This window comes from Macrobrachium rosenbergii, chromosome 16 (genome assembly GCF_040412425.1).
Source record: "Macrobrachium rosenbergii isolate ZJJX-2024 chromosome 16, ASM4041242v1, whole genome shotgun sequence".
NCBI classification, from domain to species: Eukaryota; Metazoa; Arthropoda; class Malacostraca; order Decapoda; family Palaemonidae; genus Macrobrachium; species Macrobrachium rosenbergii.
The window spans coordinates 46601309-46613808 of record NC_089756.1 but is presented as its reverse complement, the minus strand read 5'-3'; the positions used below and the strand labels follow the sequence as shown (position 1 = coordinate 46613808).

At 33.6% G+C, this 12500-nt stretch overlaps 1 long non-coding RNA gene across 1 annotated transcript in view; it reads right to left on the bottom strand.

Annotated features, from left to right (window-relative positions):
* The window catches only part of LOC136847401 (uncharacterized), a 632801-nt gene that overhangs the window by 253 nt on the left and 620048 nt on the right, over positions 1 to 12500 (bottom strand). The window lies entirely within an intron of this gene.

Sequence of the window (12500 nt, the reverse complement as noted above, 5' to 3'; positions counted from 1 at the left end):
ACAAATTAAATCATAAACAAATCGTTATCACTAATGCAATCATTATGTTACCATAATTCATTGAACGCTCTTTCTTGGATGACAACATTAACATTTTAATGAATGACCCACGTAAAGAGGCAATAAATTCGATATCGAAATAAAATGTATAATAATGTATTCAAAATATATAACAGTGTATTCTTGGTATATGAATGCTTAGCTACTGATAACGCGTTTTCAGTAAAATGATTTATTTTTACTCATGAATGGTGTTTATGCTTTCTTACATTGTTAAACAAAGTGCATTTCTTTATTGGTAACAAACTATCAGGGCTGAAAGGTTTTTCATAATCCGTGAATAACGTGAATCTTGAAACGATGAGAGAGAGAGAGAGAGAGAGAGAGAGAGAGAGAGAGAGAGAGAGAGAGAGAGAGAAAAGAGACCAGCACAAAATTGGCAGAATGAATGAACGACTAGGCAAAAAGAAGCAACAAATTCAAGGATATTCCTCATTTCATTTCAGTTTCCAAATGGCCATTAAGGGTTGGACTTCCTTAGACTGCACACATACAGATGCTGAGAAAATTCTTTAATGAAAATATTACGAAAAAAAAGAAAAATGAAAAACAAAAATAGCACATGATTGTAAATATATCCACCTCCTAGAAGACGTGGTACAATAAAAGTGATTAATAAATAACATTCAGTGACTAATGAACAACGATCTGCGTTCGTCTTGTATAACTGGAGCTTGTCTCCTTCTTTGGAGAATGGAAATCAATCAGATGTAGGGTACTATAACAAGATCTAGAGTGCCAACTAAAGAAAACAAGTGAGGAACTCTTGCAATTAATAAACTAATTTGAAGAAAAAGGATAAAGGAAACGGATAAAGAAAGCGAGTATCTTCATAACATAAATACATAGACAAAAGGCGAAAACAGAACAGGACGAGACTGCACCATCATCACTGCCAATCCTCTTACCATAAGTATATACACACACACACACACAAGCAAATACCCATTAAAGCTAGTCATCAGTAATATCAGGTTCGTGTCTAATATTTGTCAGTGCCATGCAAAATCTCTCGGAGGGATGGCAAAAAACGAAACGCACCCAGCCATCCATAAGGAATTTTCACGTGCCAGAGGATAATTCACAGAGCCCATTTCTCTCTCAAAATAACCCATTCCATCTTGGTAGCGCCCCCTGCTATTCCACGAGAGCCCCCGGGGAGCACCAAGGCCTCGTTCATCAAGTCCTGCCTTGGTGTTCCCAGGGGCGGGGTTCCCCTGGGTGGGAGGACCCTCGTCCAATGTGTCCCTACCCCAATAGACTAACAGCCTCCTCTCGCATTTCCAGGTTCCAGAGAGGTTTTCCTTTCTTCAGGACAATGCCCCCCCCCCCACCTCTCTCTCTCTCTCTCTCTCTCTCTCTCTCTCTCTCTCTGTACTCTATATATATATATATATATATATATATATATATATATATATATATATATATATATATATATATATATATATATATATATATTATATTATATATAATATTTCTCTCCAGTCTTACTCTCTTCAATTATATTCTACCCTTGCATAATTTGTATGACATTTGCATTACTTTTTGAATCTATCAGAACTGTCTTCAATGATATTCTTCCTCCTATCAGCAGAGACATGCAATTACTTTTGAACAATCTAAACAAATGACATTTTGCATTACTTTTGAACTCTATCAAAACTGTCAAGCTATAATATTTATTCTTCTTCCTATATAATATAGATATGCAATTATATTATATATATATATAACATTTTAAACAAATATTTTGTTATATATATTTCATATGAGGTATGTATACATACACACACACACACACACACACACACACACACATACATATATATATATATATATATATATATATATATATATATATATATATATATATATATATATATATATATAGGTGTGTGTGTGTGTGTGTGTGTGTGAGAACTCATACTGTGTAAATCATAAATTAATACCTGGTCGAGTTAGAAACATGCCTAATGATTTATGATTTTTGTGTTTGCGGGTGTATATGAATAACATCGATCATGCAGATTAATGGAAAAATGCATTTTTGCCTTTACAATGAATTTTTATACAGGAAAAAATTACAGGGAAGAGCAATATCAAGATGAAATTAGGAAGCTTTGAAGAAGTGATCAGTGGTGCACACATACCGGCACTATTTGGTAATTAAATAAATATTCCCGTTTAGGTATGGCCATCCATTTGCAGCATAATTTTTCAATTGCTAACTCTGAGCTGAAATTAATTTTTTAACAATTCTGTTACGATAGTTATCCACAATAGGCGTATTTCTTATGGAAGAGGCTAAGAAAAGAAATGTTCATTTTTAAAAACTTTATATATATTACTAATATTCTTACTAAAGACAATAACTAAAGTTGAATTATAACTAATGACAATAACTAAAGTTAAATTTATCTAATATCAAACACAAATAGTAAAATAATTAAAAAAAGCTACACAATAAATAAAAATTTGACATTTTACTTTAGGGAGATATATTTTAAAAAGCTCAACACTTGAAGATACTTTTTCAGAATCTGTTCGTCTATCCTCTACTCAACTTTACGATGTTTATTGAAATACACAACAGCAGAAGGAGGGTACCGTCCTTGATGTACTGCTGCTATTCTCATTATTGGCAAGTACGTGCCCTCTGAGTCGATCTGACATATAAGCAAGTGTGTGTCTTTAGCGACGTTTTATAAATATTCACTGGGGCGTAAAATGACTCGGACACGACACATCACCTCTGTGTATTATATAAAACACGCCCCATCTTCTTCACCTCCTCTTGTGGATTAAAGCCAAAGCGGGGAGACCTTTAATGCTCCGTGTCTGAAGCTTGTATTCAATTATCGAAAAATTTCATGGAAATAGAGAACGTTAATATGAAATTTGATAAATAAAAATATAAAATTATAACTAATTATGGATGCCCATAATTACAATTATATGAAAGCACAAACATATATATACATACATATATATATAAACACATTACATATATACATATATACACACAGTATTTACAGTATATCTAATTATACATAATTACATATTATAACACATATATACATATATATACATATATACATATATATATATATATACATATATATATATATATATATATATATATATATATATATATATATATATATATATATATATATATATATATATATATATATATATATATATATATATATCTTCGATGGAAAAAATAAAAATTAATATATAAATATATAAATCGCTCCTATATATATACTCTATCTCTCTCAATGGAAAAGAAAAATCTGGAAAATCTCTCTCTCTCTCTCTCTCTCTCTCTCTCGTTGGGCTCATACAGTTCATGGAACGTATTCGGAAGTCGATTGTTGCAGCAAAAATGACTTATTTTTGCATCCTGACAAACCGGCTGGTTCCATATATCAGTTATGGTCAATTAAGGGTTTAATTTAATATTTCGCAGATGTTATGATGCTTAATGAAATATGAAGCCACTAATCTAGAACAAAGCCCAGCCTTTCTGAAAGACGTTAATTAATATGCACTGGACTAAGCCAAGGTGGGTTTGTTAGCATTTTCAAACGTTTCCTTCTCTCCAATAACATTACTGTCCCTCGTTCAAAATATATAAGAAAAAAGAGGCAAAGCTGAGATTTTAAATCTTACTGGACTGTACATCATTTATATTCACTCAGTTTGAGTAGTGGCAGAATTTTTATCCTTTGAGGAAAATAATATATAATGTTCTTTTATTATTATTATTATTATTATTATTATTATTATTATTATTATTATTATTATTATTATTATTATTATTATTATTATTATTCAGAACATCACGCCTGATCATATGGAACAATCCCACAGGGGCCATTGACTTGAAATTCAAGCTTCCAAAGAATATGGAATTCATCAGGAAGAAGTCTAGCTGGAACAATATTTCATAGTATTTCGTGGGACCATTCCCATATCCTATCGGCAGCGCTGCAAGTTCGTACAAGCTGACAGTGAGCAACAACATCCACAGACACACACAATTTGTTCTGTTTGGAGGCAGACGTAAATATGCCTTGAAACGGTTCGAGCACATTCATTGGATTCGTCAGTAATAAAAGAACAAGAGAGAAAGGGAACGATGTGCTGTTCCTTTCTACTGTTTATGCAAATATTCATGTACATATTCATACATACAGACGGTTATGGACATTTTTAGCAAGTCTTACTGAACCTCATGCGCCTGCCTGACATTCTGTGGGGAGATATATATATATATATATATATATATATATATATATATATATATATATATATATATATATATATATATATATATATATATATATATATATATATATATACTACCTTACAACCTTAACTACATGAGAACATATATAGCCAGGGGAAAAATGGAGCAAGAAGCGAATTCCAGAGCTTACAGGAAGGAAGGAAGAAACATTACTGTTGAATTCAACTGAAGAATTAATGATTACCAAAGAGTAGGTGCGGGGAGGGAGAGTCATTTCTCTTAAAGTACAAAAAGAAAACAGTCGTTTTTGGTAGACATTTTGTACTCTTGATCAAAGAAGAAGTAGAGTAAAATATTGAACGTTTATAAAAAGTGGGTCAAATGCCTCTGAGCATTTTGGAGGATCGGTAGAACAAAGCTGCTTTTTATTAAGCTGCTTATATAAATAAATAAATATATATATATATATATATATATATATATATGTTATATATAAAATATAAATATTCAATATATATATATATATATATATATATATATATATATATATATATATATATATATATATATATATATATATATATATATATATATATATATATATAAATATATATATATATATATATATATATATATACATTAATATGTGCCAAGTATAAGATGTATGGCAATGCATGAAGTATGCACACACTGCTCTTATAGATAGAGGTATAAATTTGTATAATTTTTATTATTTAATCCTTAATCATTTAACACTTTTCTCGTTTATTAACTATTCGCAAAAAAGATCACCTACAGCTTCCTCTTTAATCCATTATCCTTTTTATTCTCTCACTATACTGAGTCCCATATGAAAGTATTATTGCATTGTTGCATCGTTACAATGTCGTATACTAAAGAGATACGTCCATATAAGATGGAGGTAGCCATTCACCGCGCCGTGGCCGACCACCCTTTGGACCCATCCGAAAGCTGTGGAAACGAAGCAGCCAGAATCATCATCATAACAACATTATGAAGTACCTTCTGTTTGAAGTCCAGAAGTCTGACTGGCGGTAGGCCATGAAGCGGTGAATGGGTGTCTCCATCTTAAATGGATCTCTCTTTAGTAACACAACAGTGTGGCGATGCAACACAATAAAAATTCATACGGGACTCGGTATATTGAGACAATATAAAATTATTGCATTTAAGAGGAGAATGGACGTGATCTTTCTTGCGAATAATGAGTAGGCGGGTTAAGCGTTAAGATGGTTAAGGATTAAATTATATATAAATTTATATCTCCGTTTACACGGGCAATTGTACATAATTATTTACTTGTAAATAAACAGTTAAATGTGTTTTTTGTTATCACTTTCTAACTATGGTCATCCTTTTGGGAAACATATTAGTTGGTTGAAGAACCCAACACAAATCAGGAGCACCTGAGACAGTTTCGTGGCATCGGCGGGATGGCCTTTCGCTACCCAAGTAAATTTTTTCCCATACATTTCACTTGAATTGTATGTTTTAAAAAACCGCTCATCAAACACTGGCATTTGTTGTTTACACTGTTCAATTACAGTTATTGTTCCTGTAATAACAGAACATGAAAAATGTAAGGCAACAAATTACAGTGTCTGATAAATAATTTTTCTTAACCATATAATTTATTTACACTGTACGGACAAAATATGACCTTGCTTAGCTAATGATAACGGAAAAATATTTAAAAATTTATGCAAAATTTACCACAAATTGGGGTATTTAGAAGATAACGATGTAGTTCACACCACGTCTGAACCCAAACTGGTAGATGGGTTGAATCCGGAACCCGACCTGGCACAGCCACCGTTCTGTGGTTCTTTGGAGAACCCAAGAACAGGGCCACGCGCACACACAGAATCCCGGAAAACTCGTATCCCAGAAGTTCGAAGTGCAATGTCATGCACGAAAGTGTTCAAGTACTATTTCTACGATACATATAATTATTTGCCGATGTTTATCATATTAGTTACATTAACAAAACCTAACAGTAATACAAGTGTCCTACACACTATATTTGTATTCATATGTATTATATAATTTAATAAATATATTAAATACAGTATTCACATGTAACAAAAATATTACCATTACCAGATAAAACCGACTTGACAACTGTATACCCCCGCTTGCTATATATACCCTTGTAACCTGCATGCCATTCATTCAATCTTTGAAGATAAACGCCAGAGCGCGTTTGAAACGTCAGAGGAAATAAAACTAAGAAAACAGAAATCTTTGTAGGTCCTTGGGAAACCTGATATTCTAGCTACAGGCTGAGGAAAAAAAGATAATAAGAAGAATAGAGAAGACTCTGTATCAACTGAATGCCGTGGAAACAGCTATAATTTTTAATGCAGATAAAACATAATAATAAAAAACACTTACTCGAACGAGGTACACGTAACTCTCATGATCAGTTTATAATTCACACTGTCAGGGCAGGACGTACAAAAACCAAATACCACCCAGGTAACACAACACACAGTTAATAATGAAAACTTTTCAAAGTTCCCTCAGCAGGGGAATGCCAAAGATTACTCAGCAAGGGACAAACGATGGCACCGTCCACTCAGCTTAGTATAGTGTCGAAAACGCCTCTAACAGAACCAGTCGGTGGATAACAAAAACTAAGACCTTCAGAACAGTTCTGCACAAAGAATGATAAACACTCGCGAGCTCAGTGACCACCAATACATGCTAGCTGGGACTCTCAACTTAATCACTAGTTACAAATGCCACTCTACCAATATGAACTAAAACTTCACATACATATATAATTGGAACATTACTTGAATTAACTGAAACATTAATGTGGCAAGAGTATATAGGGAATTTGGTTTTATACCCATTTTGTACTCTGACACTCAAATTCAAAATCGGTATATTTTATTTCTCTGATACAAGACCTAATACCTAGAAATGGGAGGGGAAGGAGAAATTCAAGTCGACACCACAAAGAAATGATAAGTACAAAAACTGAGCCTGGTAAAGAAAGCTGACGTAATCAACAAGTTTACAATATGAAGGTAATGAAAAATGAAAGAGAAAGCTCACAACACATTACCAAGATCCATCTGAGACCAGAGACATAACATCGGAAACTCCGGGCATAAAAACTAAAAAATAATTTTAAAATAATGGTGATAAGCTCCTCACTTTCCTGCCCAACTTCCCAGGTTTTCTTCGAGAGATTAAAGGTTTTCTTTCCCAACTTCCCAGGTTTTCTTCTACAAGAGATTAAAGGTTTTCTTTGAACTAAATATAGAGCTAAAGAGTCCCAGTTTTTCTCGTTTCTTCCCCTGATATAGTGTCCAAGATTTCATTGTGATCAAGATCATTATGTGTCTCTTATGAAATAGAACATTATTGTCCAAAAATACACATTAACAATCTTACACAGTTTTTGGAAAAATGTAAATTTTGTCACAAATTTCTACCAAACATTCGTGTGTGTGGAATATTGTAAGATCCAGGACTGCTCATTTTAAATGCGAAGGGAACAGACTCGGGTAACTTAGAACTTTCTTGGATAAGGCGTAATGAAAAATGGAATATAATGGGGAACAAAAAAAGACTAACCTTACCCAGCAGAAAGCCGTAAATAAAAAGACTAAATATTGCAACAAAAATGACGTGATTAAAAAATGCAAAAATGAATCAGCATGTTTTCCAAAATGAAAAATAAAGGAAACTGCACAACACATTTCCATTAAATAAAAAATGCTGTACATAATAAAATGCATGGAGGATTCAAACAAGACAGAAAACTTTTTCTTTACAGCTCCTTAGTATTACGTCTTCACTAAATATAATAGCTTCTCCCTTGCCTCTTCCTCCCGCCTAGAGCCCAGATTTTTATTACCGGAGAGGTCGTTATGTGCCAGTTATGAAAAATATTATTAGAGTTGGTGTGAGTGTGTGCTTAAATTACCCTGTGCTGGCCTGGTTGTAATACTGAATTCATATATTGTTAGGTAACCATTGTGGATTACTGCTGGAGAGAGAGAGAGAGAGAGAGAGAGAGAGAGAGAGAGAGAGAGAGAGAGAGAGAGAGAGAGAGAGAGAGAGAGAATGCCATACAGAAGGACCATTACACCGCAAAAATGTAGACTAAATCCATATTAAATCGGGAGGGGGTCAACGAAGTAATCCTCGCTCTCCACCATTCATAAAATTATTCTCAAGATTTTTATCGATTCTGCTTTTTCCAATAAATGAATAAATGAGTAAATAAACAGCCTGTTATGATGTAAGCTCTTTAACGGTTAATTTAAAAAAAAAATTCTCTGAACTGTGATTCATATTAAATCTTATCAGGATACTGTACTGTATGTCTTCATAATCTTCAACTTACTAAACCATTAATTCAATTTTAAGAAGTTTATCACTGCAAATGGATGGAAAATTTACGAAATGTAATCACATCCAATGAAAAACGCAAATAAATCGTATGAACAACTATTTCTATAAATAGCCTGACTGCAAAGGCCTCCTCTTGGCCAGACCTCAGAGATGGCTCTCATGACACGACGCTCCTCTTTCACCGCCAGCAGGAAGACTCGAGTGAGTTCTCTTTCCTCTCTTGACGGAGAACGATTTGCCTCTTGAACTATTCAGCTGGAGATCTCTGTGCATGTCCTCCCGAGTTACAGCCTCATTATTATCATTATTATTATTATTTCCCCTTCTGACTACCTTTTCTCTTCTTCCTTTACTGCTATCATTATGATGATAATTTTTTTTCTGCTAATTTTTCCCTTTAGCACTAAATCAATCTCATCTTCATTGACGAAGCTTTTCTTTCTTCCTTTATTATTAACATTATTATTAACCCTCGCCATCATTCTGGTGAAGTTTATTGTTTCGTTCAGTTCACCATTATTGTTGTTATTATATTTTCATATTCTTTTTTGTTCCTGTCTGTTTATTACGTTTTCATGAAATCTGGTTTCATGGTTACTTGGCCCACATGATCTTCACAAGTCACTAGGTCACAAAAATGATAATATCGTCAAAGAGAAGCAAAATATTAATATTTTACTCGCCAATCAATGATGAGAGAGTAACACGTGAAGTTCGATTTTTTACGTTCTCAGGGAAACGGTAAATTCGGACGTGGCGTTATTTGTGCCACTGATATAAAGCTGTTTTTAGTTTTCTGTAAAAGAAAACTATTGAGATGGCTATTTGTCTGTCCGTCCGCACTTTTTCTGCCCTCCCTCAGATCTGAAAAACTACTGAGGCTAGAGGGCTGCAAATTGGTATGCTGATCACCCACCCTCCAATCATCAAACATACCAAATTGCAGCCCTCTAGCCTCGGTAGATTTTATTTTATTTAAGGTTAGAGTTAGCGATGATCGTGCGTCTGGCACCGCTATAGGTACCAACAACACATGCCAATACCGGGCCTTGGCTGAAAGTTTCATGGGCCGCGGCTGAGTTTCATGGGCAGTGGCTGAGTTTCATACAGTATTATACGCTGTACAGAAAATTCGATTGCGCCGAAGAAACTTCGGCCCATTTTTTACTTGTTTTTAAATCGTAAAATTGCAAGACGCGGATCAGATGAATACCGCCGAATTTTTATGTTTTTTTTTTCTTACGATTTAAAATTGTTTGTGTGTTGAATGAGATTTGAGACAATACGAAAACTCTCCGGCAGAGTCACGGTTACTAAACCCAGAAAACTTAACTTTGTAGAAACGTAAAACTTTAAAGATAAGAAACTAATCGAGTTTAAATTAAGCATATCATATAGTTTCAACATACTGACTTGACAAAAGGCGTCAATAGGAATTCATGATTAAAGTTGATTCTTTCCACCTTCCGGGTTAAAGGTATAGTAACTGGTGACACAGTAGTCACCGTCATGTTATAAGATCAAGAGACCTGTTTTCGTTAGTTACAATCACTGGCAATCACCAGGTCTTTGGATCTTACAGGGACACTGAGCACCATAGTGGCCTACTGATTGTGGAAACAACACCATAGCCACAATCAAGCCTATAGTTCATAATGGGAATCTTTCGCCTCGGAAATAAGTTGAAAACCAAAGCAATCAATGCTTGGGGCTATGGGGACACATTACTAATATTGAAAAAACATTGATTTATTATTTTCCTGTGTGTTCTGCAGGCCAGGGGGTAGGGGAGGCGTATAATACCATAAATACAAATCTCCGGAGGGACTTTTCGTTCCATTGAAGGTGTCACTTTAGTTCGGACTGCTTGTTAGTTGTTAGTTGTTAGAATTATTCAAAAAATATTAACCTGAATTTTGAAAATTCTACCTCGTAACTGGCAACAAATGGCAAAAGTTTGGAAGATCCTGAGCTAAAAAAAGAGCTTTATCCTGTGGTGTTGGAAAGGGGGTTGGGGGGCTGGAAATTGCTTAGCCTTGGCGGAGGTTTTCGATCTCCAAACTTTCTTGTTTTCTTACGCAGATTTTGTGCACTTCAACTTCCAAGACCTCTAGACATAAAGAAAAAAAAAAAAAACGGAATATGAGAGAGAGAGAGAGAGAGAGAGAGAGAGAGAGAGAGAGAGAGAGAGAGAGAGAGAGAGAGAGAGAGAGAAGGGGTGGGGGTGAATTATCTTGAAGAGGGATGATGAAAAATTCAAGGGCTCTGGGCTCAGAGACTAAAGTGAACGAGAAAATTCTGGACGGAATAATATAAGACTCCTACATAACTTGAAGCTACTTAAATGCCACTTTCGTTTTACACGTGATATTTTAAGATTTTTGATTCTCGGTGCATGCACGGTAATTTACATACGAACACACCATACAGACATACACACATAGTATACATACACACACACACACACACATATATATATATATATATATATATATATATATATATATATATATTTATAGACCTAGTTATATAGTTTTAGAAAAAAAAAGAAAAACGCAATTGCGTCCCTGTTGACAAAAATTAATTTTAAAAATCTTAATCAATTGTGCGTGTAAGTGACTTTGTCGTTCAATTGTGTTTAGTAATTAGTAACCTTATTTTGTACTATCGGATCTTATGATCAGCTCTGATTTTATATTAATATATGTTTTAATTTGTAAAATATCCCCGAAGATGTGACGATTTTGTCACGATACGTATGAATAAATCATTGTATCCCTGGCTTTATCTGCTTGATCGTGTAAACTATTATATATATATATATATATATATATATATATATATATATATATATATATATATATATATATATATATATATATATATATATATATATATATATATATATATATATATATATATTTATATATATATAATATATATATATATATATATATATATATATATATATATATATATATATATATATATATATATATATATATATATTATATATATATATATATATATATATAATCACTCATATAACAACACTGTGAAACGTTTAACCTACTTTGAGAAAATGTTATAAGCAAAATGGAGCAAAACAAGTATACTGCAAAATGAAATATAAAATACATTTGCCTGTTAATGTGATTTTACTGGAAGCTTACATTTTTTATTTTAATTTCAAACTGCTTTCAACATATGCAATTGCTCCTTGTAAAATCATCATATATTACGTAAGAGAGAAAAAGATATAACAAGTAAAAAATGCGCCGAAATTTCTTCGGCGCAATCGAGTTTTCTGTACAGCGTATAATGCTGTATGAAACTCTCGATGTGCTGCAGTATGATACTCTCAGCCACGACCGGACAACGCCGCTCAGTTGCTCCCCAGATACGGTCAAGTGAAGATGCGTCAGCGGCAGGCACCTCTAGCGGTGCCAGACGCAGGATCCATGGCTAACCTTAACCTTAAATAAAATAAAAACTACAGAGGCTAGAGGGCTGCAATTTGGTATATTTGATGATTGGAGAGTGGATGATCAACATACCAATTTGAAGCCCTCTAGCCTCAGTAGTTTTTAAGATCTGAGGGCGGACAGAAAAAGTGCGGACAGACAGGTAAAGCCATCTCAAGTTTTCTTTTACAGAAAACTAAAAAATGACACTAAGAACAGGAACTGTCAAAAGAAGTGATCATAGACGATGTTCTGATGGGTTGAAGAAAACTGAATATCATGTAAAATTACTGGTTTCTTTCGAAACAGCATCTGTCCATTCG